Source organism: Protopterus annectens, chromosome 6.part0 (assembly GCF_019279795.1).
Source record: "Protopterus annectens isolate FY-2018-M chromosome 6.part0, PAN1.0, whole genome shotgun sequence".
NCBI lineage: Eukaryota > Metazoa > Chordata > Ceratodontiformes > Protopteridae > Protopterus > Protopterus annectens.
The window spans coordinates 1761671927-1761698839 of record NC_056737.1 but is presented as its reverse complement, the minus strand read 5'-3'; positions in this window follow the sequence as shown (position 1 = coordinate 1761698839).

Genomic DNA, 26913 nt, shown 5'->3' with positions numbered 1-26913 from the left:
GTTTGTTGCTATTTTAATTTTCATTCTTTCAGGTCATTTTGTGGCATCATAGGCATATAAAGTTTGGAGGTGAAAAACAGAGGGATTTTTTGTTTATTTTCACTTTCTGGAAAAGAAACTATAGTACGAATGACTTGCTCACATCAACAGAGTAATTTAAATGGAATGTGGGAAACACCCCTCCCCCTCACTCCCCCATGTTTGCCCTTTCCCTACAGTAATGTCACAATGGAATTAGTATATCTAAGTAAACAGAATGGTGTAGCAACAATTCACATGAGTGGTGATGAGGACTAAAGGTGCTTACATCATTTTCCATATAGTTTGATGTTTTTCTTATGTTGATATTAATTTTGTCAAGGTTGGGAATCCAATGTTTGTATTGGTAATGCAAAGTTATGGGATGCAAGCCTTCCACTTCCAGCTTACTTTATCCAAAGGAGATATAAGTATAAGTATGTTCAGTTAAGAGGTGTTTTCTGTTGTCTTCCTAAAGAACATAGCCTCACATCAGAGTACAGTGGGAAGGTGTTTTTTCTCCTCTATTTTGTTTCTGGATTCATTAGTATCTCAGTTTTATTGACAATATAACCAATGAACCTGCAACAGTGATCCTGGGAATTGTGAAACTCCTAATCTCCTAACACCTCTCTTCATACATTGTGTTGGACCTTATGTAAACCAAGTAAAGGCTTATTTGTTGGATAATAAGTTTATTCTTACTCAGATGTTAATAAAGTACTAAATTTAAGTTTCCATTTTTTTCAATAAGAATAACATTACTGACATTTTACAGAGAGTTTCCTTTAAGCACAGTCTAAATAATGGCAAATCAGTTGTCATTGACTCAAATATATCTAGACTGTCATCACTGACCACCCTTACCCCTTTTCATCTCTTTCTAATTACCTGACAGGGAATTACCATGGATTTACATAATAGTAACAAGTCGATGTCCTTATTTTCTCATTAGTTGTTATAAGAACATTCTTTTAATTGAGTTTTATGGGCTTCCACAGAACTTTCAGAAACACAATGTATAAAATATAACGTATAGCTGTACCTGGATTAGGAAATAGATGCTTAAAGTTTAAACTTGGGAGGAAATAGTCTTGCTGAAAATTTCAGCTCATTTTTCCTTTTCCACTTTCCACATACTTTCTGATTTTTGGCCACCTGTACAGCCTCAATTATATTCTTCACAAGATGAATAAATTTAATCTCATTTCATATATGACATCCTTTGTGTTTTGATGTTTGGCTCTTCTTTTCAGTGTTGCTCTCCAGTCCTCGTTCTCGTTCAATTCTTATTAACTTACAAATGTTCTTTCCTTGAAAATACATCTTTTCTGCTCTTATAAGACTCAGTGATAGTTAATACTTTCTTCTCCAGCTTACTTTTTATTAAAACACATCATCATAGTTTATGTAGACACAAGGGTTCTAACAATTTCTTTTCCAAGTGGTGCTCATTTAATACAATAGTGATATATAATCTTCATTAATATGGTGTTTTATGCCACTGGAAAATAAGTGGGTCATAGGTTAACCTTGTTTCTCACCTTTTTAACCACACTCCTCTACCTCTTTTTCTACTGACCACATGGTGTATCCCCTTTGAGTGCTAAGTTATCAATATAGCTTTTAGTTAGCCCTGATTAAGATACCCATGATATATTTCCTTTTGAATCTGTCAAATAATTTAAACGAATGACTCATTCTTAAATACTCTACAGATTCTTATCATCAAACAGAGACAGTTTTCTATTTTGCAAGATGTATTGTGCTGGATCACACAAAGGTGTAATTTATATAACATGTTTGGAAATTTAAGCATGATTCTCAGACAGAGAGCTCTGAGTCTTGCACACTGTTTCTCAGTGCAAAATTACTTATATGGTAAGTGGACTTCACAGATTGAGTAAGGAGATCTTTGGTTCTTGCTACTCAGTCCATTTGGTAGAAATGCAATGTTGTGCAATTGCCGTTGTGTTCAATGCTCTTCAAGATCACCAATACCTAGAGAAAGAAACAAGAATGAGGCGTGAAACTTCTCCTATGCAAGTTGCAGGGGTGCTTCACCACTATAGAAATTGTTTATTTGTTATTCTTTGTGATGCATTTGCTTGTAAACTATGGAAGCTTGAGTAGGTGTTACAAGAAAATGTGTGCTAGAGCTCTCAGTTTCCAACTATGTTGAAGAATTATGATGTGTGCAAAATTGCTTTGAGGACATATAGTCAAGCAAAATTAACCAGAACCATCCCAGTTCCTTATGCTGCTCTTACCTTCTTTCTTCTAATGACATATTATCAGTGTATTAAAAAAGGGAACATCATAACAATTGGTTATTTACTCCTGCTAAACCATAAGAAGGGCTTTTGTAGCCCTCTCTTTTTTGACTTTGCAAAACTTGAAAAATAGTCATTACCTTTATGTTGCTATTTCATAATGGTTTTCACACCCACTCCTTCCATTGTAGTCTCATTACAACTGACTGCCATAATGCTTTTAAAATATTTTCTGACTGCCTTTTTTTCTAAGGACAATGTTTTGCAATGCCCTAAGAATTATCTCAGTACTATCCTTTTCTCTTTTTCTATAATGTTATTCAGTTTATAGTATTTTTTCTTTACAAACCATTATTTTAAGAGGGTCTGTTAAGCAGTTACCTTCCTGCAAATGTTCATAAAGAAACAAACTTCACATCTCCAAAATATTCAGATTGGTATAATTTTTCAGGCTTACTTCCAACTTTTAGATTTCTTCATCTTCCTCCTTAACTTGAAACCTGTCTTTATTTGGCTTCATTTTCCTGTTGACTGTATATATGGTCTTATGTAACCTTAATCCTACATTTTTTTTATTTAGTGTAACCTTATCCAAAGATAAGTCTATGTCAGAGGGTTTTATCCAGTCAAGAAGGAGTTAATCTTCCAGTGCTGCTAGGAGTAGAGTGTGAATGACTCTTCCACATATACACAAATATAAAAGGGGGTAAATGCATAACAGAGAGAGAGAGCAAGTGTTTGAGGCCTAAGAGAGAAATAGTCCTGACTGCAGGGCAGAATGCATCTGGAGAGCCTGGGAGGGAAGTGCGTTAACGGAAAGTTATCATTATAACCTATATTGAAGGAATTCTTACTGTGCATTTGAAAAGATCTTTTCCATTGTGAGGAAAGGAATTGCCTATTGATATGTTCTCCTAAACTGGCTGAACTTTCTGCCTCCAAATATTGAACTGTTTGCTTATAAAAACAATATGGAAGTGTGTCAGAGGGCAATATCCTGAACTATGAAATTGTCTGTACTCAGTACTTACACAAATGACATCTTGGAAGAAATGTAACTTAATGTAAACTATCTTCCAAGTGAAAGAAAAATGTCTGTATTTATGCCTGTAAATCTGAGTTGTAAAATCTATAGAACTGATTTTCAGACTGCTTTTCTACTCCATGCTGACCTACATTAGTATACTAGAAATCCAATGAGTATGTTTTCCTGTAATAGTGCAATTCTATTGTCTAAGACCTCAGTAAATTACTCCTGTACTCATTCCTATTTTTCCATTTGCACTTTCCACAGCTTTTTTAATGTATGACTCTTTAGCATATTTTCTTTCTGTATAAAAGTTTACTACCTTTGCACTGACCTGCAATTAGTCATATCTTTCTCTACCTAGATATGAACCCATCTTGAACTGCTAGTAAATAAAATTTAATCAATCTATGACCTTTTTTCTACATGACAAGTATTATTCTATTTTGTTTTAAAACTCTTAACCAAGTAAGTGAACTGGTCCAAGAAGCCTTTTCAGCAATGACCCAGGTCAGGAGGAAGTATGGATCACCTCAACATATGCAGTCAAATACATTACAAAACGCCCACTTTATAAACATACATCAAAATTCATCAGATACCTCTGAAATACAAATGTGTACAATCAAATTAGCTAATGCTGTTCATAAAAAAATAGTTGAGTTGATGTTCCTGGATCTGACCTACAGATGTAATATTCAATGACCAGTATTATTTCACACACAAACTCTGTTAGTCAAATTAATTTTGACAGTTTTCACTGGTTGATGAATGTATTAATATGACAAAGTGATTTAGCACAATAAGTAATTTCCTTAAGAAAATAATATTTTGTATGGCTTATTAGAATAATGAGTGGTGGACAATGAACGCAAAGTTACTGTCCTTCTTTGTGTCCTGCTAATACAACTTAATGAGGAATAATAATGCTGCACTTTTTAAATTTAAATTAAACTGAAGATTTACAAGAAGAGCAGGTTTACTCAATGACACACAAAAATTTCAAATTATAATAGGGTAACCATTTGAAAGATTGGAACCTACTGGAGTGAGTCCTGAAATACAGAGACTGAATAGCTTAAAGAATGGACTTACATATATCAAGTCTGAGATGCCATTTCTCAAAATATTCCCTTTTCTCCACAGTATGGCAGAGTCAGAGTTGATATATAGAAGTTTGGTGGTATGAGGGTGCAGGGGGGGCTTGCTCCCAGCAAAAAGAAGTTTAAAGGAGAAGAGAGATTTTGGATATTCATTTATCTCCTGTGTTTTCAGTCTTTTTTTTTTCCTTTGCCTTGTCAGCAATCAGCATTTTGAGTACTGACATTTTAGTAGGGAGTCTGTGATAGTATTGTGACCTATAGTAAGTCTTCCCTTAATCTGAACTACTGTGGAAATTACCCATAAAACTGGTTTATATAGACAGTGTTTGAATAAAAAAGTATGCTTAGCCTATTCCCTTAATTTAGATCAGAGTATCAGAACAATAATATACACAGACACACACACGCGTGCATGCACGCAGGCAAGCACACACACACACACACACACACACACACACACACACACACACACACACACACACACACACACACACACATACACACACACACACACACACACACACACACACACACACACACACACACACACACACACACACACACACACACACACACACACACACAGAGTATTAATAGATGTACAATATTTATACTCAACAGGTATAACTGTATACAATAACAGTTTCTTCATTACTAATTTAGTATATATTTTTCTCTTAGTGTTCCAGGATCTCCCACTAAATTAACAATATATATATATATATATATATATATATATATATATATGTGTGTGTGTGTGTGTGTGTGTGTGTGTGTGTGCATATATATATATATATATATATATATATATATATATATATATATATATGTGTGTGTATGGGTTCCGTTCAGAAGCTCGAAATACTCGAATCTCGGATTTCAGTATTTCGAGCCCAAGAAGCCAAATCCATATAATAGCAAATGTTTAGAAGCTCTAAATTTAAATTCTCGAATACCAGAGGTTTTGAATTTCGTGCTTCTAAAGTTCCGCTATGGTCATGTATTCAGGTAAGTGTGTGTATGTGTTAAGAGGTTTGGGTAGGGACTGTGGTGTGTGTCAGTGTGTTTTGTTGCTGTGATATGTTTGTGCAAAGAGAAAGTAGCTTGTGTGGTGGTGTTTTGTGTGTGTTTGTATGTAGTGTGACCTTGGAGTGAGAATATTTAAGTAGGGGGGGTGGGTAGGGCATAGTCCCCCACATATTGTAAATGGTTTAAACCATACAGATGGATACTTACAAGTACAATGAATAACTTTTTCCAGAAGACAACATATAACCAAACTATGTGGGGGAGGGGTGCCCCCCCCAATGTGCGGGGCTGTGCCCCCCATACCCCCCTTACTATATATACTAACTCCAGGATCACACTACAGTGGGAAAAAGGCCATATATACATTTAAATGAAATGAGCTTCAGTGAAATGAGTTTTCAGTGAAGTGAGCTTTCAATGAATTGGTCCCAGTCATTTGAGTTTCAATGAAAGGAGTTGTCAACAAAATGAAGTAGACTCATCTATATCAATATCCATATTTATCTGTATCTGTCTATCTATCTATCTATCTATCTATCTATCTATCTATCTATCTATCTATCTATCTATCTATCTATCTTTCTGTTTAAAATACCCATTTATTTATCTATAAATAGTATAAACAACAGTGCGCATAATGTGAAACTTTTTACGCCTATCCTAATTTAACATTAAAATAGAATGGACATTTATTTAAATTTGCTGACTGACTTATCAGCAGTTAAATGAAGAAACATTCATTGATAAAGAGAAATAAATGAAGTTAAGCAATAGAAAACCATATAATTTGCTTTATGTTGTGGTAACAGAACTAATGCAGAGAATGTGATTTATTTAGTGACAAACTACCTGAAAATATATAAAAAGAATGAAAAAAACTCAGAAGCAAATCCAGGCAACACAAAATGCATTCAACCACAGGTATTTAGCGCTTTCATCCACTTAATTTAATTGTGAACTTCTTCAGAAAAAACAGACACACCCACCCAAGTTCACGAAGAAAACAGTCACTCAAAACTAGAATGAAAATAAACAAAGTAATCCAAAACCGGTTGAACTGTTTATTCCAAATTGAATGTCAAACTAAGCGCTTTCACCCAGCTATTCCATGGGTTTCGTCAGAGATCTTCATTCAACGCAAAGAAACATTATGGCAGCTTTGTTTAGCTGCAGATAAGTTACCGGGTTTAAATGAGTCCATTAATTTGAAATGTTTTTTGTCTAATAGATAAATATGCTAATATATTTTAGTTAAATATTCTATAAGTTATTTAAGCAAAAAAATTTTTATAGAATATAGGATGATTTATGCATATGCACTTTATGTCCATGATTCACGTTTTCATTTTTAAGGAATAGTAATTTTGTGTTATAATATAAGAATATATGTATATATTTATACACATATACTTTTTGAAAAATTAATATTAATTTTTAGGTAAAGATGTTTTATAATAATATATAGCATATATAATAACAATGTGCATTTTACTTATATATTTTTATGGATAGAAATTCATTTTACAATAAGAAGTAAGTTTATTGTGATGTCATTTCCTTTTTACTTGTATTTAAGGGAACTTGGGTGGGTGTGTCTGTTTTTTCTGAAGAAGTTCACAATTAAATTAAGTGGATGCAAGCGCTAAATACCTGTGGTTGAGTGCATTTTGTGTTGCCTGGATTTGCTTCTGAGTTTTTTGTTTTTTACATTTTTGAGTTTTCAGTTCATATAAAAAGAATGGTAACATGACTGAGGCTAAATAAAGTGAATAAGAATTGCACAGATGTCTGACGCATCATAAACAGCTCCAAATCCAAATAGGAGTAGAGACCAAGAAGCCAAATGATATGCAGACTAAATGCATAGCTTAGTCATACCCTCTGATGAAAATGAAGAATTATCTGAGTGGCATTCAATTAACAAAACTTGCTCAGTGTGATCATTTTGTGAGGAAAATCACCCACAAGAAATTCCATTGTCCTTTTTTTCATCTTACATGAAAACTAAGTTGATGGTATATGTATGTGGTATAAAAACACCTTATGCCATACTTCGGGAATGACTTTCCAGTGCTTGAAATGAAATCTCAGAGAAGTGAGGCAGATCTATGTGATCTGGGTATAATGAATGATTTAGAGGAAATAATAGGGATTAATCACAGTTAACCAGAATTCAACAAATGTTATACTAGGGACATTGTTTCTGTTTCTCAAATAAAACATTTTAATAATAGTAGCCTACTGAGCTGGTGGCATAGACAACTCATGTGAAAATAATCCGTGCAGTAACAATACAATTCCAATAACTATTTGTGCTGACAATCCTCTCATAAAAAGTCTAGCTGAAGAATGTTGCCACTGATTTAATAAACATAGTGACCTAATGAATACTAATTCAAAGAGAAATTGCAAGTATTGTTGTGAAGTAAAGTACACCAGTATGGAACTAGTCCAGCATTTGTAAACATACATGGAGGATGTCAAAACAGAGAATGAATATTCTTTGTAGAAGTCGCTTATTGTACTGACTCCATTGTGTATATGTCCTGACTTGTTTAATTTACTGTAATGCATTCTCAGTGTTTATGTTGTCTTTAATCTTATGTTCCCTATTTATTGAATTTTACAGTACTACCACTAATGGAGTTTTGTGTTTTCATATTTAGATTTGAGAGCATTAAATTCTGTTATCCTGGGAGTGGAGTCAAGATGGCCATCTGATGGCAGTACCAATTTAAAGCTTTGTAAACTATATATTTAGATAGGAATTCAGTAAAAAATATTAGTAATTTTTATCAAAATTATTAACAATAGTTCAAACTTCAAGACTACCAAAGTTGGTGATCCAACTCAGAGAAATTACTAGTAAATTATTAGAGGCATTTTTCTGGTGATTTATGAGCAGCTGTAAGCACTGTCAAGCAGATACAGCACTAAAGAAGGAACTGCAACAGGCGACTACTCTTTTACAAGTACTGTCTTTAAAAATAGATTACTTTAAGAAAAATCTACAAAACCATCAATAAAACATCATGCAACAAACTGAGGTTTTTAAGGAGCTATTACAACAACACGAAAATTACATCTCTGATATAGAAACTGCTTTATCTGGTATGGATGGAAAGCTGAAAGAAGAAGAGTAACAAACAGAATTCCTTCTCAAACAAAATACATGACTACAAAATAAACTGGATGACCCTGAAAACCTGGAAAGGAGGTATAATATAAGGATATTTGGTCATACTGAGAAAACAGAGGCTGAGGAAATTATATATTTTTTTTAACTCCTGGATCCCAGAAATTTTAAAACTGCAAGAAGGTTTATCTTATGGCATCAAGAGATCTCACAGAGCAATAGGAAAGCTGGCATCTACTTCTTCCTCACCACCACCAAAAATCAGTTGTCATAAAATTCTTATACCTGGTTAAAGAACTCGTATTAAAGACAGCATGGAGAAATGCCCCTCTGAGATTTAATCAACGCTATATCAGATTTGACAATGACTGTTCTGCCAAAGTATTAGAAGGGAGAAAAATGTTGGCCACTTGTGAAGTTATTAAAACAGAATAACATTAAAACTCAAATAATGTTTCCCTCAAGAATTAAAATTCATCTCTAATGGACCAAGATTCTTTAAAAGTTTAGGGGAAGCATCAACTTTTATTAAAAACAGCAGTTTAATTCCCATTCCTGAGGACAGGACTGTTCCACTTCTACATTAAAGGATCTTCTGAAAAAATACAAAAAGCAAAAGACTGAAATTACATCTGTGAATATCTGCAAGTCTCTTAATGCATCTACTGATAAGTAATGTTTTATTTTATTATTATTAATCTGACTTTCCACATTGGACATGAAGTAAGTTTGCTTTAATTCATCTCATTATTAGATGTTATCTTTAGGTAACATTTAATATTAACTCTTTAGTAATACAATAAAGAAGCAAGATTAAATGAAAATGAGTAATCATATAGTTCATAATACATTTTAACAACAATATTAAGCTATTAGTTTATAAAACTGAGTGTCTGATATCACTGTAACATGGTGGGGTGTTATTATCATTAAAATACCTTTTTACTACTGCTGAATGTTCTTCATATTTTGTTTTAATAACTAACATAAATAAGCCTTTGTTTATAAAAAATAGCTTATTTTAATTTATGCATACGTTTACAAGTAAAAACCACCTGAGGACTGACAGTGGGTTTGTCTGTAAACTGTCAGTGGGTTTGTCTGTCGTGATACAGTTACCGTATTTACTTAGAAAATGGCTGTGAGGCTCCAAGACATTTTTTTTTCATTTTACATTCTTAATTCAAACTATTGCACTTAAAATCACTTCTGTAGATTAAAGCAAAGCTTTACTCACCTTGAAGAGCCTCACAAGCCATTCTAAAACCGCACAGATTCAATAAAAAGTGAGATTCTTTGGCTATTTTTTATGCTGTAACAAATAGAAAATGTGGTGAAGCATTTCAGATATGCACCCCTGCTCTAAACTTCCTGTTTTAAGCTCTGAAAGCCAGGAATGACAGCTTTTACTAAGCAAGCTTCATATTTCACTAGTAATGTTATTAAACAATTAGCTTTTGTTAAATATGTGATAATTATACCCATTTACACTAATCTGCTTAATCAGCAACTGAGAACTAAACTATTAATGTTACTTACCTATGATAGTAGCTTCACATATCAGTATAATACCCTTCTGTATGACACTTAGTATCTGTTTTATTCAACACAAATGACTAAAGATTGAGTTATTAAATGCAACTCTTACTTGCCACTCTACATATAAAAGATTTATCTAGAGGTCATATATTTTTTTCTCTCTCCTCTCTCTATCTCTTTGAGGTAATGACTGTATAATTCAGTGAACACATTTACAAATGATATTGATTCACAAAATAGTTCTTCTGAGCCTTAATTATTTCATTCTGTTAGATTATTATATGCCTCACAGAAGTCACTTTTAGTGTTAAAGTAGTTCATTTAGCTTAACTATAGTAATGCAAACACAGTTAACATGCTTCATGTTAATGAGATTCATCTTTATGTTGCATGTTTTAAAGTACTGTTGTCTTTTAGACTTATAGCCTTAACATTTATACTACTTGTTCTTATACATAGTATATTTAATGTTCATTTAATGACATACTTGCGTAAAATGGATGCAGCTTTTTACTGCCTGAGAAACATGTTTTGAATGCTTATTAATTACATTAGCTAGAACTGTTTAAATTATTTTAGCTTAGTTAAACAAGTCTCACATATAAGACTTATAAGAGCATTGGATAGGGTTATGACAGTTAGGGAAAGCCATCTGATTGATCTTAGTGCATCTTTCAGATTGGGAATCTTTAAGATTCCATGCTTCATTTTGGAATATATTATTGTTTTCTTTGAATATATATTCTGTATCATATTTCTCATTTTTTTCTATATAGGCTTGAACATATGCAGGTCTATTCTACAATTACTAATCCTATCTTGTCAATATACTATATTTGTTTATAAATGCTTATACATTATTGTATATTCAAAGAGTTGTAGGAACAAACTATCAATTATTATTATTCTTTATCATATTTAAAATATCGTTCATATATACGTATGTCATTAAATATAACTTCTCTTAATGTAAACAGTTTGAATAATCCAAGGAAGAGGTCTAATTTATTAAAATATTTGAATGTTAACAAAACACAAGTTGTTCTTCTACATGAAACACATTTTAAATCTACAGAAAAAATATTTGGAGCCCCAATAATTAATCAATACTAGTACACTCCTTAAATAAATCAAAGATGAGAGGTGTTATGATATCATGGAAGAAATCTGTTGTAAATCCACAAATTATGTACAAATATGAAGATCTAGAGGGATTACAAGATATCATTATTTTTATGCTTAATAATATAATTTGGGCATTAGTTAACTTTTGCTGGTTTCCAGGACTTGGAGTAATAACTGCAAAATGACACCTTGATCATATAACTAGTATCCACAAATACTGGGGGGAGATTTCTACTTCTCACACTACATATAATTACCCACTTAAAGTTACTTCCACAGAGAAATTTCTCAAAAAATGGACTGAATCTTTTAAATGATATGATACATTTGCTTTTAAACATACAGATCATAGATTTAAAACACAAACAGAAACAGAATTTTAGTATCGAATGACTTAAAATGAAACATATCATCTCTTTTTTACTCACTTGTCCCATTTCTGATCATGACTGTTTCACACTCAAGTTACAAATTAACTTTACTAAATTAACCTCTTTAACTAGAATACCTGCATAAATTACTAAAATCAAAGACTTTAAACATGGCTTCTAGCAGAACTACAGTTCTTTATGGAAGTTAATGATACTTCTGATAGCAACATAAAAACGTTATTTCCTTCAACTATTGTATTTTTGCTTCATAAAACATTGTTTGAAATGCAGACCCATAATATAATATCACCCTAATGGAGATATTGGGGACCTACAGACACTGGATCCTACCCAGTTCGGCTTTGTTAAGGGCAGATCCTGCCTCTTAAACCTGGTTGATTTCTTTGAAACAGTCACCAAGGCCATTGACGAGAGGAAGGTGGTCCACACAGCCTACCTGGACCTTGCAAAAGCCTTCGATACAATACCCCACTCGGGCATTATAGATAAGCTCACCAGCTTAAATATAAACCCCTATGTCACTAGATGGGTTGCAAACTGGCTCAAGGACAGAACCCACATGGTTAGAATTGTTGGAGCCATGTCAGACTCCAAACTAGTTACAAGTGGCATCCCACAAGGCTCAGTCCTGGGACCTCTCTTGTTCGGTATATATTTCTCGGAGGTACAGGCTAACACGGAAGGACTGTGGCTGACCAAGTTCACAGATGACTGCAAACTGGGTGCCATAATAGACTTTCCAGCCGACACAAGCATCCTACAAAAGGGCCTCATGGAAACAGACAACTGGTGCCAGAGCCATGGCCTCAAGCTAAACACCAAAAAGTGTATAGTCATCCCCTTTGGCAAAAACAAAGTGCCCACAAATTACCACATAGGTGGTAATCCATTAAGTATGGAAGAAGTAATTAGGGACCTGGGGACCCAAGTTGATAGCAATCTCTCATTTGACAACCACGTGGCCAAAGTGGTTAGAAAAACATTTTATATAGCCCACCTAATCATGAAGCGATTCACATCTAGTTCAGGGGAGGTCATCGTGCCTCTTTACTCATCCCTCATCAGGCCCATAATTGAGTATAATGCCCCTTTTGGGATGTACCTTACCAGACACCTGCAGCAACTGGAAAGACCCCAAAATGCCATATGCTGCCTGGTTAAAGAAACTCCAGCTCTACTCAGTGGCATACCGCCTGCTCAGAGGTGATCTGTGCCTGACATATAAAGCCATGTCCAACCCAGAATTAATGGACATGCTGCACCTCAGAAAATCCAAATCCCATCAAGCTACGCGCTCGAGAGACTTGAACCTCAGAACTGAAATAAATAGGACATGCTGGAGGGACAGATTCATAACCCAGAGGCTCCCTTCACTATGGAATAAAATCCCAGTCCAGGTTAGGCAGAGTCCCTCATTGATTCTCTTCAAGAGGAATCTTGGTGACTGGATTGGAGATCGTAGGTTTACCCCGGGTATCACTTCTGTGTCACTGTTAGACAGAGGCACAGTATACTAACCTCGAAAAAGGGCATAGCAAAATTAATTTAAAATGGGTGGCGAAAGCCAACACACTCTGGCTAGGCTTATAAATGGCCTAGGGCAGATAGCCTAGTATGAACCTATGAACCTATAACAGTCTGGGATACCATGAAAACATATATTTATGGTAAAACTATCACTTCATATAAAAACAAACAAAGGAATTGGACACAGAAATACAAAATATACAATGACAAATTTCAGTAATTAAGACCAGATCTACATATTTAACATTAAATGATAAAAAGAATGTAGATGAATTGCACAAAACAAACCTAGTTATCCTAACCCATAAAACTAATTTAGCATTAGAAAGGTTGAAAATCAATTCTTATGCAATAACACCAAAACATATGCATAATCTATCAGTGAGAGCCAGAATTCAAACTAAGTCTAACAATATTATAACATTATTACATGAAGGCACCAATAACATATTTCATTTTAATAAGCATTGTAACACAATCTAATAAACAAGGACCTTGATATGGAGTAATTGTCTGTTAATTTAGAGGTAATTTCAGAGAAACTCAAATTGGATCTTGAAAAACAAATAAAGACAAAATTAGAAATTTTAAACCTAACAAAACCCCTGGTGTGGATGGAATTATTATAGAAATTCACAAGTTATTTCCTTCAACTATTGTATTTTTGCTTCATAAAACATTGTTTGAAATGCAGACCCATAATATAATATCACCCTCATGGAGATATTTACTTATTAGTCCTATACTTAAACCTAATAAAGCTCTGCAGCTTTGTAGCTCTTATAGACCCATTTCTCTTTTAAATAATGATTACAAAATGTTCATGTCCATCTTTGTTGACAGAATGAAAGTTCAATTATCAGAATTAATAAACAATGATCAAACAGGATTCATACACAAGAGGCATACTCATGATAATATTACAATTATTCTCGCACTCATTGTACTAATTAGTTTAGATATAGAAAAGGCCTTTGATTCAGTCAACTGGGATTATCTTTTTGGTATACTGAATAAATTAGCATTTCCTCAATCTTTCATTCCATATTAAAATCTGTCTGTAGTAATAATGTAAACTGTGTCAAATTAGGACCTTTCACTTCAAAATATATTCCAATAACTAAAGGAACCAAGCGAGGCTGCCCATTATACCTCACCTTGTTTGTTCTTGCAATTAAAGATCTTGCTTATCTAATAAGAAATAACACAAATATTAAAGGCATAAATATTAAAAATCACTATAATTCTAAAATGGCTTTCTTTTCTGATGATATCTTACTTATTTTGCCCAATTCTGTACAGATTTAAATAAGCTAAATTCTATAATACATTTCTTTCAAAGCATATCTGGTCTTTGCTTTAATAAATAAAAATCCAAATACATCATACTTAATAATAAGCTCAAAATTCAATCTAATAAACATACTGGCCTTGAAGAACAAACTAGTTCTCTGAATTATTTGGATATAGTTTTATGCAGCTCAGTAAACAAAACAAGTAAAATTAACTAGGAAAATATTATTTCTTCACTTAATACTCAGGTGGATGACTGGAATAATTCAGTTTTCTCCTTTGAAGACATACTTCAGCTGTTAAAAATGACACTATTGCCAAAGGTTTTATATATAGCTTTAGCACTAAATGTTTCTCCTGGGAATAAATATATTAAAGTTATAAATAAATTATGAGTAAAATGTTATGGTATCCTATTAAGAATATAATTGCACATTTACATGATATCACGGCTTGGGACCAGGGAGGTATAAAGTTCCTAGACATAGATATATGTATCAGAGCTTTGATATTTAAAGATGTTATACATTGGATTGACCCAAAATATAAATCTAATTGGAAATCCTTACATATTAATATTTTATTAAATGAAAATAACTTGCTAGCTAAAACTTCTCTAAGTAGTCACTCTAACAAATTATGGTACTTTCTTTGTCATATTATACATTACAATACAGCAAAACCCACAAAATTAAATTCTTTAAATCACATCATTACTAATTTTAAGAAATTTATTAACTCTAAAATAGATGTTAAAATCTAGTTAGATGTATTAATAACTTTTAAAATTACAAGTATTTTTTCAGATAAATTAGACACTAATGTATTAGCTATATGGGAAACTAAGAATTTTATTTGCTGACAGTATTGTCTGAAAGACTTGAACTCACTGGATATCCAACAGCTTATTAAGGAATATAATCTATCATCACAAGATTGGCTATTATTACAGAGCATACTAACTTACTCACAAGACCTTTGTACAATCATCAAAAACTCATCTTTCTTAGATCAACCTTCTCTAGTATTCTATCTATCTGCAATCTTATATAATAACTTTAAAATTGATAACATCACATCCAAATTATATAGTACCTTAATACACTACTATACCACATTAACCTCTAAACTTTGGATTTTCTTTTTTAAAGACCTCTTCCCTAGATGCACCCAAGCTGAGAAAGCTAAAATATTATTCTCTGTTAAATGTACATTTTGTCATCAATACTAGAGAATTTATACTTGGAAAATTAACTCAGTACTGGGAAAATGTTGATAACTTTCTTAAAATGTTATTTACTGTCTTTCTTAATGTGAATGAAGGCTATACTTTGAATAAAAATAATTTGCATCTCTCACGGACTATCCTAGCCACAGCTAGGAAATGTATCACTCAGAAGTGGATCTCTGTTACCCCTCTAAGCTTGGAAGATTTCCTGACCTTGTTAAAACAAGTAATATCCAAAGAAACCAGAATTAAAGAGGTCAGACTGCATCCAAAGATGTTCCACAACAATCCTTGGATAAAGGTTTCATCACTTACTGAAATATTACAAATGGACATTAAGTCTTTCTAAACTTATTTTTCTTTCCTTTACATAAATGTTTATTTTATTTGTTTGACATTTTATATTAATTTCAGGCCTTTGTATATATTGTAAATAGTTACTGCTTTTCATATTTGAACTTATGTTTTAAAGTATTTATTCTAGTCTTATTAGGCTTTTTTATGTTGTTAAAGACATATTTTTCAATAAATATAGTTTATTTGACAAAAAATCTGTCATCCTATGTTCTTTTGTCTATCAAACATCTATAACAGAAATTATTTATGCTTTGATCCAGTTTTTCCAATAAATAGCTTCCCCATTAAACCTGTACTGTCATGAATACATTGTTGCACTCTACACTAACCTACAATTGTTCTTCTTTGACCATCAGAATACAATATTTCCCACCCAGTTCTTCCAACAATTCAATTACCAGAGTTTGTTAACATCTGGGCCTCTTTTTGTACTGTCCTTGAGATGTATGTCTATTAAAGTATGTAGCCAGGTATGTCTGGGTTGGTGCCTACACCAAACAAACTAACACTTAGCTACAGTGTCATTATATATCTTTAGATTAGGTAGGCATGACCCACCCTGTTTAGATAGAAGATGCAATTTATATCTGCTCACTTTAGGGTGTGAACCACCCCAAAGGAAATTGGCAAGACATTTCTGGAATTTATTAAGATAGTTAAATCCATAAAGTTATGGGTGATTTTGTATAACATACCTCTCAACCTCTTAGAGTAAGAAATCAGGAGATAGCTATAAGTAAAAGTGGGACAAAGGCCCCAAAATAGGGACTTATTTTAAATATTGCTCTTACAAACTTAGAAAGTTGATAGAATGACAGGTTTTGCATTAGCATGAATTTTCTGAAGGATATAAAGTCTGAAATTGAAATATCTGTCTTTATTTTATAACTTCAGTTTTTAATAATTTGCCACTAATTTGCCAGACAACCACAATGTTATGAAAAACAGACCACAAATATGGGGCACAAATCTGGACATTCTGCAAAAATCTGTACATTTGAGAGGTATGTCACATAATGTAGAAGATTTTCAAGACTATAAACATGCTGATCATTTTAGCTCTAGTTAAGATGTTCAAGGTGTCCTTCTGCCACACTCAACCTTACTGCTGAGCTGTAAAAGTAGAGTTTTACAGTTCCTGTCAGCTATTTTGAGAATCTCAAACATTAAGTAGATACCCAAATATGTCATCTGTATCATTCAGTTGCAGTATTTTACTCTATTCTGGGGATCAGAGTCTATCTCTGATAACACTGAACAGCAGGACTGGGATCATTTTTCTGCTCATGAAGTTCAAGTCCTATGTGGAAAGAGAATGGACACCCCTGATGTAGTCCTCATTAAAGATGTACATCATGGGACAGGGCTCCATTTGAAGTTATAATTGTGATAGAATCATTGTAAAGGAGTGTTCATCTGGATATGAATGCTGAGGTGAAAATTTAGAAAACTAAGAATTTTACAAAAATATTCTAGGCTACCAAGCCAATTGCCTTGTTAAAGACAATAAGTATACCAGTCACATATATGTTATTATCTACTTCCAATTTTGGATATGAAACCAAATTATGATAAGCTCAAGGCTGCCCACTCTTTGTTTAGTGAGCCCTTGTGGGCTTTCTGTTTTTTTTTTTTTTTTGCAAGTAGATGTAGCAAGCTATGTTCTTCCTATGCACATTCATAAGTTTAATAATGACAATAACTGAAGTATAAGATAATATTCCAGAGGCAGGTCTATATTTTATTGTTTCATGAATTTGTTTTACAATATTCTGTTATTGTCATTCCACTAAATCTTTCCTGGGGGAATTGTGTAATACATTTTTGATAGGTTATACCCTAAGTCCAATAAAAAGTTTAAAATCATCCTATCTGTCTTACATATATTGTATATACTGGTGTATCTTAGCCTTTTTACAGTTGAGTCTAGTGAGCAGAAGCTTATCTTTGTATCTTTATTTCTTATATTCCCTTTCATACCTTTGGACATTAGCCAAGATTACTTGCTTCTGTTTTGTTAATGAGAATTCTGATCCAGACTTTGACCTTTTTCTGCCAAGATCAAGTCCTGGTGTTACTGATCCATTTTCAGAATATGTTCCACTCCTTTCCCAAACTCTGCAGATAACGTTACTAGAAATATATGTGCCCAGATTGAAAAGCAAATCAAAAGATTGAAGACGAGGTGGAGATGAGAAAGAGGACAACACAACCACAATGTACCTGTTATGTGCAGCAGATTGCACCAGAACAGGTAATGAAAATTTGTTGTGCTAAATGTCTCAAATCATAACATTAATAACACTGAACTTTCATTGCTAAATACGTGTTTTTTCTACCAACAGAAAGTGAGGATTTGAGGAAATATTTAACTGAGCTATGAATGTTTGTTAAAAATTTGAACCTTAAACTTTTCTCTAATATAAAATCAGAGAAGTTAGTGCCAGAACAAATTTAAATGTGTACCTGTGAATAAGTTGTTATATCATTTTACAATCTATGTGAATAAAACATGTATAATCTTTATCTCAGGACACCAACTCTTAAACTGTATAATGTGATTGTTTCAGAAAGAAGTTATAAAAGCCTGGAAAAAGAATAATGACACTATTATCAAACTGGCTGATACATATGAGACAATAGTTTTTATCTTTTTTTTTTCAAAATGTTTTTATTCATCTTATAACACAATACCTTAACAGTATAGTAACAAGAAAAAACAAATAAACTATATACAATGTCCATAACAATTGAAAAAGCAATATACATAGAATAACACTTACTATATCTCTAACAGATTAGACAAATGTTGCTAGTCCTTACTTTTATAGTAGCAATGTCATTCTTACAAATGTATTTCACAAGATGAATAAACTCAACTTTAAAAATATGAGTAGACTGGGATTTTCAATTTTTAGTAACAATTTTCCTTGCTATAGAGAGGATAGACCACAGTAAAAATGTTTGGTTTTTAGGAATGGCTTCAGGAACAGGAACATTGAAAAGGATAAGGGAGTCAGAAATTGTACAGTTGTCATTCCATTGAGCTTTACAAATATTTTTAATGTCTAACCAAACTGGGGAAATTATTTTGCAATTAACAACCATATGTATCCAGTCAGCATCAGGGTGTCCACATTTCCAGCATTTCATTTCATCTTTCTCATACATTATTGCTAGTCCATGTGTGGTGAAAAAAAATCTATGTAAAAAATTCATATGTATGCAAGCCAGTATAGGAATGATGTGGATTCCTTTACCGATTGTAAACAAAGGTTTTTTTTTTATCTTTTTCTGAGAATACCCTACTAACATCACTTGAATAATTCAAAAAAGAAACACCAGTTTTGCTAATATCATTTCTGAGAATGTTATAAATAACAGATATGAGCTATTAATAACTGTTGAGATGAAATCCAAAATTTTAAGTTACTCTTATTGTATGCCTCTAATGAGGGTACAAGCTTAGTATGTATAAAATCCTTACAAGTTTGGATGTCCAGCCACTTACAATTTTGCAAACTATATCTGCTGTTCAAGTAGTCTTCAGAACTTATTTTATTAGCTGAGAGAAATTGATTCTAATATAATAGGTCACCCTTCTTAAATTCTAACATTTTCTGAGTATCAAAAGATATCAAACATTCATTTGTGTAGGAATAGGAAACATGATTATTAATAAATTCTTAATTAATTGATTAGAAAACATAAGCTTTTTAAACAAAACCAATATTTGGTTTATAAGAGGTGTAAGAACAAGTTTTGATCTTTCACTTTGAATTTATATTTTTAAAATCCACATAAAAATGTTTTTATATATTTCAGCATATGGTTCAAGCAATGTCCTATTGCTATTATATTACTATTAAGAAGTATGGTCTCATGTATTGATTTCCATTATGATGGGATAATAGAAGTATTATTCCAAAGTAACACTATATTAATAAATGCAGAGTTTAATTAAAAAAATCATATTTGGAAACCATTTACTTCCTTCATCCCAGCATGTGGTGTGCCAGAAAAGAGAAATTCTTGTTTTGTTGGGATACCAAAGGAAGTTGAGTAATAGGTTATTCATTTTCTGTTTAATTTTGATAGGTGGGGGAAAGAGCCTGTACAATGAATAAGATATTAGGTAACAGTATCATTTTGATTAAAGTTAGTCTGTCTTCAAATGTGAAGAAGAGTCTGTTCCAACTGTCAATCAGACTTGCAATTGAGTTTGTAAGTTGTTGATAATTAGATGTACGTGATTTTTTATAATTAGATTTGATAATGATACCAATATATTTAATTTGCATGCCCTCCCAGTTTATGTCTTTTTTGGATCTAAGTTTCATAGTAACATTTTTATTCACTAGAAGTGCCTGCATTTTGTTGTGATTGAAATTTGGATGAGAGATGTTTGCAAAGACGTTTAGATTATGTAATTGGTGATCTACCGAATTTTCAATATCATTAAATGTTATTAGTAGGCTGTCAGCAAACAGTTGTATTTTGGGGGATAGTTTGTCTGACACTTTATATCCTTTCATGCTGTCATTATTTCTAACATAATTTGCAAAATGCTCAATAGCCAGGGCAAAGAGTAATGGGGAGAGGGGACAGCCTTGTTTAGTACCGCTTAATATTTCAAATGGGTTAGATAGATAAGATCCAATCTTTATATAGACTATGGACTTTTCATATTGTTTTTTAATTAATCCTATAAAGTTTGGGGAGAAATTGTATTTTTGCTGAGCTTTAATTACAAATATGGTCAACTTTGCGAGTCAAAAGCTTTATCTATCAAGGCTTAAAATAGAAAGCTCATTTTTTTCTTGTTTGCTAAGTCTGTTAAGTACAGTAATCTAATTACATTGTCTTGTACCTTTCTGTTGTTGATAAACCTGGGGTTTGGTCTTCATGTATTAATACTGAAAGAATATTATTTAATCTGTTTGCTAAGCTAGACATGAATATCTTGTAATCAATGTTAAGCAAAGGAATTGACCTGTATGATATGCAAAGGTTGAGGTCCTTATTTGGTTTTAAGATGGGAGAGATGATAGAATACTTCCATGAGGGAGGGATGTTTGCTGTAGTTTTAACTTCTTAGAATGCATTGAGTAAGGTTTTCAATATGTTATCAGGTAAGAGTTTGTAAAATTCCAGAATTAGACAATCCAGCCCTGATACCTTTTTTGTCTTAAGATTTTTTTTATTTGTTCCTTTAATTCTTTAAAAGAAAAGGGTTTTGTCTATGTTATTAATGTTGTGTTTGGATCACTTGTTTTGAAAATTATTAGCAAGAAATTTGTCTATACTTTTATCACTTGTAAATGAGTTATTAATATTAATGTTCTTGTAATGTTTTTTAAAACATAATACAATATTTTTTAGATCTGTATATTTGATAGTCTGATTATTTCTAGTGCATATTATTTCTTTTATATAACTTTTTTCATTTAAATGTTTAGATCTAATAACAGTCCTGTGCATACTTACAAGATTAATTGAGCATGATTGTAATTTGATTTTTTCCAGATTTATTGATATTTTATGCTGCATAATATCATGATATTCCTTGTTCAGTTTACATATGTCAGCTAATGCAGATTTGTCAAGTGCTGTAAGTTTTCGTTTTAGTTCAATTTCTTTTTGTATGTCTACCAGTTTTTATCCCACTCTTTCCTTTTATTTATATACCAACTTTGACTTTACCATGTAACACTATCTTGAAAGTGTCCCATAGGATAATATCTGAAATCTCTCCATTATTATTGAAATCTAAGTAAAGATTTATTTTATCTAGAAACCATTCTTTAAATCCTAGTAATGTTACTAGATAAGCAGGTTGTCTTTGGCAGAAGTTTAAGGAGTCAGTATTAAGCGTTACATTGAAGGTGATGGCATTGTAGTCAGACATAGGGCATGATGTCAGCACTACGTTATTAATTTTGGCCAGTAAAGAACTGGTTATAAAGACTTTGTCTATGTTGGTCTGCATGTCAAATCTGTAAGAGCAGTGAGAATATTTTAGGGAGTATAACATTTTTATTCCATCAATGTCAATTAGTTTTCTGTCTTTTATATAGTTGCTCAAGTGCTTGGCAACAGGGGGCATCTTGAAAGGCTTAGAGCTTGTGGTATTAGTGGAGGACAAGGTACAATTAGATCACCTGCTAATAGTAACTCACCTTTAGACTTTAATGTTATGGTGTCTCAACGTTTTTTCACAGTTTTAGTCCCAATACCTGGTATCCAGTAAGTGTTTGCAAAGGTGCACATCTTTTTTTCTAGTTTTACTATGACTAAAGAAAGCATACCATCATTGCTTGAGCATGAGTCAACTATTTCTGGAATTCTTACTGATTTTCTGTGTAAAATTAGGGTATCGCTTCTTTTGTCATTGTAGTTTCAACTTACCACAATCTTTTAATCCTTAAAGGTTAATTTGTCTAGACCTTCTGTTACTAAATGAGATTCCTGAATGAATGAAAAATCTGCTTTATGTAGCATTAAATATTTGTTGACACTAGTCCCCTTCATGAGGTTGTTCAACCCATTAACATTAATAGATATACCCCCGGATTCTCAAAACTTACACAGAGTACAAGATCGGTGCAGGAGCTCAAGCAGGCAATATATCTGCCGTGTGATCCAGGAACAGCCTGCAGGGGTGTGCACGAGCGCACCTGCAATAATCTTTCACGGACTAATCCCTGGTATGCAAATTACCAATTTTGCAGGTGAAATCCATACATATGAGGTGATTTTGCAATTCAGGAAGCTTGCAACAGCCCATGCAAGACTAGTGCTATCTACAGAAATGTAGTCCGTTAGTAACCAAGTACATTTCTGCAAAATCCAAAACAGAGCTATGACAGTTCCAAATAAAGGATGCATATCATGTAGTAAGAATGCCAATGGCCAAGTATAAGACCATTGGCATTACAAACAGCAAACAAAATGAAAAAATCAACTTTTATTTTTTTTTAGCCAATCTCGGCTGTTTAAGCGTAGGCAGCGGCACGCAAATGGGATCAGGGGAAAATAATAAAATAAACCAAGAATAGGCATTCCAACAAAAATCAGTATTCTGCCATGCAAGTCAATGGTAGGCAGATGACAACCTGGCCAGTGAGTAGTGGTTGCTAAGGGGGGAGGCTCAGTGTGAGTCATGTAACTATGCATTATCAGGCAATCCTATGCAAATGAGTGGAAGGATAGTGAATCCCAGTTTTCCCCAGCAAGTGAGTCAGGTCCCAACAGTGTAAGAGTAGGAATAGCATGGTGTAAGCCTAGGAGGTAGGTGACATCATGGGGGTGTGTGTCAGGCATAAGGTAAGCGGATTGGAGCCCTGTGGCTAGGAGGTGTGTCTAAACCTGCCTAGCAGTCTTTACAAAGCCTAAGCAGGTGTGTGCACCATGCACTGGGTTTTACAGGAGGAAAAAAGAAGTTAAACAGGAAATAGCAGCAGTATGTACATTTGAGCAATCTGCACGGAGCGCACACGGGCTTAAACTGGAAGGCAATGGGAAGGGAATACAGCAGTAGGAAGGTACTCAAGGGGTACTAGCTTAGCTGGCAGGTGCAATGTATCTGAAAAGAATCAGTCAATTACACAGGCAGCAGACCAGCCCAGCCCAGAACACTACTATAAACTATGCCAACACCTACCCATCTGTTTTTTCCTACACTCTACACCACCGGTGTATACAAGCAGGCACTTTTAACAAACAAACTTACAAAATGAGAAGGGCTGAAGCAGGCAAAATAGAACAACATGTGCAAGAGGCTAAGGGTGGTGAGGATGTGAATGCTGCCCATCAACCCACAGTGAGGAGACGGAGAAGAGTGTACAGACCCAGGGTAACCTACCAGGGGCTACATCAGCTGGAGATAGTGGAGCACTATACGGTGGACAGAGACCTCCTACAGAAAATTGTTGAGCTGTGCCAGCTACATCTGACACACCGACCTGAACGAGGGGAACCCATCCCAGTGGATGCCGAGGTACATGTAGGCCTAAGAATACTAGCCACAGGTGCCTCCCAAAGCTCAACTGGGGATATCATGGGGATCTCACAGGCATCAGCGTCCAGAATATTCCACCAGTTCCTGGATGCCATGTCAGCACATGCCAGTGAGCACGTATATTTCCTCAACACCCAGGAGGTGTTGGCCAGCAATATGCATCTCTTCCACCAAATAGCAGAATACCCTGAGTTAGTAGGTTCTATAGACTCCATGCACATACACATCAAAGCACCACCTGGTGATCAGGGTAGGGCCTACATCAACCACAGGAGAATCCCCTCCATCAACTGCCAGGTTGTTTGTGATGCCCAGGGCATTATAATGAATGTGTGTGCTGGCTGCCCTGGAAGCTATGATGATTCCCACATATGGCATCTGATGCAGCTGTACCAGAGATTTGCCAATGGGGACATCCCCTACGGTCACCTAGTGGGGGATGCTGGTTACACATTGGAGCCTGATGACACCCATCAGAAATGCACACACACTTGAACAAGAATGCCATAATGAGGCACACGCTCAGACCAAACTTATAATAGAGCATGTGTTTGGGATGCTCAGGTCACGGTTCTGGTGTCTGGACACATCTGGTGGAGCCTTGCAGTACTCACCAGCTACATGTACCCAAATTGTTATAGTATGTGCCATGCTACACAATATGATCCTCCAGAAACAGCTGCAGCAGGAACAGCATGGGGAAGAGTCACACAGCCCACCACCAGTGGCAAGGCCTGCACAGGCACAGAGTGACTCGGAGGAGGAACAACCTGAGCCTGCCCAGTAGGCAGATGGAGGGGTGCCCAGTGTGCCAAGGCCATGGCAAAGAGACAACGCATAGCACATACACTGACACAGTAGGGACCCAGGGAATGACACCTCTCTCTGACTCCCACATGCAGTAAAATGGATGCCAAACATGACACTATCTGTGCTCATCCATGTATAGGAAGTGTACTATGTGCATCCAACATAGGCAGCCCTTCAGCACCATCTGCAAGTCTAGCACACCCTTAAGGTAAGTCAATCAACCTACCAAGTGCCAAATGGAGTAGAATATGTCGTTACCTGTACCTATGGTATGGATGTGAGCATGCAAGGGAATTGGGTGGCTGAATGTGATGGCAGCAGACAGTACACACCCATAGTGGCACCACAGCATCTGTAACACATACTGAACTCACCATAATAGCCAGTACTACACAGGGTGACAAAACCCACTGCAGGAAATGTGCTGATGAACAAGTGTGTCCATATGACTCACACATGCCAGTTAGGGCAGTTCACATACCCAACAACAGTTCCAGCCAGCAGGACAGGTGTAAATAAACACAAACAGAGTCTGTGCTATAGCCTCTGAATGATAGCTATGGTTAACCCCCCCCCCCCAGGCCTGCACAGACAGACAACAGCAGGTCAGGCAGTGGGATGTTAGTTCTGAAGGATAGGAAGTCAGACACTAATATGTAGGGCAACCAAAGCTACTATCTGTAGTACACTGGTATGCCTCTAGTCAGCATGATAGGTAAGAATACAGAATGAAATGACGTACCTGACATACCAGTACAGTCACAGCAAATGTGTACAAGTGTCAGCTGTGCCCCCCATCCGACGGAGTAACGTAATAACAGTCAGCTGTACCCCTCTAGCCTGTGTAGAAATGTAGAAATAGTCAGGTGTGCTCCCCCATCCTATATAGCAATATGATAACAGTCAGGTGTGCCCCCCCAATCCTGTGTAGAAATGTAAAAATGATCAGGTGTGTCCCTCCATCCTACGTCGAAATGTAGTAACAGTCAGGTGTGCCTCCCACTCCTGTGTAGAAATGTAGAAACAGTTAGGTGTGCCCCCCCTGCTATGCAGGAATGTAGTAACAGTCAAAGCCAAATGTTCAATGGATACCCTGCAGAGACAGCATGCTACCTGTCAGTGTATAACACAAAGGTCAGCACTGCAACACAAACTACCTGGACTCGATCCACACATTCAATACAGATGGCCATACTGGGCATGCTCACACACTTAAACACATGAAGCCCATGTCTGCAAACAGTGGACCAGACATATCTGGCAGTTGCAGATGTTAGTGCAGATGCAGAGACCTGTCAGTATGCACCACTCATGCTTTGCACCCACAGTGTATAGGAATACAGACATATATGTCAGGACAACACACTATAATAAGCCAAAGGTATATGTACATAGATATGTGGAATAGAGTGACTGTGACAAGGAGCCATCCAGGCCTGTCCCACCCAGCACACAGCCAAAGGGCCCCAAACACATGAGGTGCAGATATCACTCACTGCAGATACTAGCCACCAGTATCTGTCAACATTACAGACTATGTGGTGCAGGTGCCAGCTGTGCAACATGACTGTATAAGGAAGTAGTCATCTAGCAGCTGTATACATGTACCTGTGAAATATGACCCTGTGTGTGCCCACATGTGGCATGTCAACCCCTAGATGAATGGGTTATAGCCCATGCACACAAACTGCCCTCCCCATAGCCCTACTATGACAAGCCTGCTGAGGTCATCCAATGTGAAATACAAGTTTGGGAGAATTGTAGCCCAGTAATTTCTGTGGCGCATCCCAGAACTGTGTACTGCTGTAGTGTGATACACTAGTTAGGTAGGAATTCTAACCCCAAACTTGGCAACTGTGTGTGAGTGTGTGTCCGTTTGTGTGCATGTCTGACTGTGTACAGAGCAATGCTTTTTAGAGTACTCACACTCCCTACAATTCATATACTTAATTTTATCAAGGCTGCTGATGTCACCCACCTAGAAATACACCTCTTGGAAGGTTGTAGCTCAATACTCTACGTAGCGCATCCTGTAA